This window comes from Macaca nemestrina, chromosome 11 (genome assembly GCF_043159975.1).
Source record: "Macaca nemestrina isolate mMacNem1 chromosome 11, mMacNem.hap1, whole genome shotgun sequence".
Taxonomy (NCBI): domain Eukaryota; kingdom Metazoa; phylum Chordata; class Mammalia; order Primates; family Cercopithecidae; genus Macaca; species Macaca nemestrina.
In genome coordinates this window covers 6,135,108-6,137,706 of record NC_092135.1, presented here as the reverse complement: position 1 = coordinate 6,137,706, position 2,599 = coordinate 6,135,108, and the positions used below count along the sequence as shown (strand labels likewise).

Here is a 2,599-nt window from a genome sequence, read left to right as displayed (position 1 = left end):
TTTTACTCTTCTTTCTAAGTATTCTCCTTCACATTAGGTTGGTGCAAAAAAATTGTGGTTTTTGCATTATTTAAATTTTTCATTTGATATTGGAATACATTCTTAATAAATGTGGTTATGTTATACATCATTTTAATGCACATTTCTTGCTTTTTTTTGTTAGTAACTTAGTACTTACCGTCGATTTTGTATTTACTTTAGACTATGGAAATAATGTTAGACAAAAAGCAAATTTGAGCAATTTTCTTATTCGACTCCAAAATGAGTCAAAAAGCAACAGAGAAAACTCAGAACATCAGCAATGCATTTGGCCCAGGAGCTGCTAACAAGCGTACAGCAGTGGTGGTTCAAGAAGTTCTGTAGAGGAGAAGAGAGCCTTGAAGATGAGCAACATAGTGACCGGCCATTGGAAGTTGACAATGGCCAATTGACAGCAATCATCAAAGCTGATCCTCTTACAACTACAAGAAAAGTTGCCAAAGAACTCAATGTCTACTATTCTACAGTCATTTGGCATGTGAAGCAAGTTGGAAAGGTGAAAAAGCTCGACAAGTGGGTGCCTCATGAGCTGAGTGAAAATAAACAAAGATCATCATTTTGAAGTGTTGTTTCTCTTATTCTACACAACAACAGGCCATTTCTCCATCAGACTGTGACATGCGACAAAAAGTAGATTTCATACTCTAACCAGTAATGACCAGCTCAGTGGTGGGACTGAAAAGAAGCTCCAAAGCACTTCCCCAAACCAAAATTGCACCAAAAAAATGTCATGGTCCCTGTTTGGTGGTCTGCTGCCAATCTGATCCACTACAGCTTTCTGAATCCAGGTGAAACCATTACATCTGGGAAGTATGCTCAGCAAATCCATGAGATACACCAACAACTGCAACACCTGCGGCTGGCATTGGTCAACAGAAAGGGCCCAATTCTCCACGGCAACACTCAACTGCAAGTCACACGACGACCGCTTCAAAAGTTGAACAAATTAGGCTACGAAGTTTTGCCCCATCCACCATAATCATCTGACCTTTCGCCAACCAACAACCACTTCTTCAAGCATCTCGACAACTGTGTGCAGGGTAAACGCTTCCACCACCAGCAAGATGCAGAAAATATTTTTCCAAGAGTATGTCGAATCCCAAAGCATGGATTTTTATGCTGCAGGAATACACAAACATTTATCATTGGAAAAAATGTCTTGACTGTAATATTTCCTATTTTGATTAATACAGATGTGTTTGAGCCTAGTTATAATGGTTTAAAGTTCATGGTCTGAAACCGCAATTACTTTTGCACTAGCCTTTATCATTTCCGATCTTGAACTTTGAATTTATACTATCATAGTTTCACTTTATTAATGCTTCTTTATTATAACATCCTGTTCTTTTTTCTTTATTTTCTACCTTCTTTCATCCCTGACAAAATTAACTAAATTACATTGAGTTTGAGCAAATCTAACAGTTTTGCACAAATTCACATTTTAATATCTGTTTATGAAAAACTTATGCATGCAAACTTGCTCTCAGACAGGCTGCTCTTTAAAGTAGATTTGTATAAACATACATTTGTCCTGCAGGTGTGGGGAAATGCTCCTCATCAGAAATGCTGATCAGACAACAGTATGAGTAAAGAGGGCCTCCTCCTTTCCTTCCCTTCCTGGTCCCAAAGACCTGTTAACCATGACTGCCTCCCTGCTTATCAACTGACACACTGCTGTCATATACTGTTAAATAAATGCAGCTTGCAAAAGTGCTTGCCCATTGGTCTTTTCCATGGTTACTTTATGGACTAAATTTTGTCCCCAGTGTTTATATGTTGAAACCCGGTCTCTCATTGTGATCATATTTGGAGCTAGGGCCTTTGGGAAGGTAATTAAGGTAAAATGAGTCCATAAAAATTGGGCCCCAATCTAGGACTGATATCCTTATAAGAAAAGGAAGAGTGCTGGGTGCGGTGGCTCACACCTGTAATCCCAGCACTTTGGGAGGCTGAGGCAGGCAGATCACCTGAGGTCAGGAGTTCAAGACCAGCCTGGCCAACATGGTGAAATCCTGTCTCTACTAAAAATACAAAACTTAGCTGGGTGTGGAGGCAGGAGCCTGTAATCCCAGGTACTCAGGAGGTTCAGGGAGGAGAATCACTTGAACCCTGGAGGCAGAGGTTGCAGTAAGCTGAGCTCGTGTCACTACAGTACAGCCTGGGTGACAACAGTGAAACTCTGTCTCAGAAAAAAAAAAAAAAAAGAAGAAGAAGAGGAAGAGACACCAGGGATTCCCTCTCTCTTTGAACACACAGAGAAGAGGCCATGAGAGGAGAAGCCTCACCAGAAATCAACCATGTCAACTCCTTGGCCTTGGACTACTAGAGTCCAGAACTGTGAGAAAATAAATTCCTGTGGTTTAATCCATCCAGTGTGTGGTTTTCTTATGGCAGCCATAGAGGGCTAACTCAGTTATCTAATAATCAAATCAAACTTCTGTGAACTACTCTGTGACTACACTATGCTGGTTCCTGTGAGCTGAACCCAACCACTGACTTTTAGAAATAATCAGCTTAGAAGAAAATGGAGCTGTTCTCTGTTCCCGGTGTAAAATTTAGT

The 2,599-nt window shown here is 40.4% G+C and overlaps 1 pseudogene; it reads left to right on the top strand.

Moving 5' to 3' along the window:
* Nucleotides 1-204: 204 nt before the first annotated feature.
* On the top strand, nt 205-1,227 carry LOC139356952 (histone-lysine N-methyltransferase SETMAR-like; annotated as a pseudogene).
* Nucleotides 1,228-2,599: the final 1,372 nt, after the last annotated feature.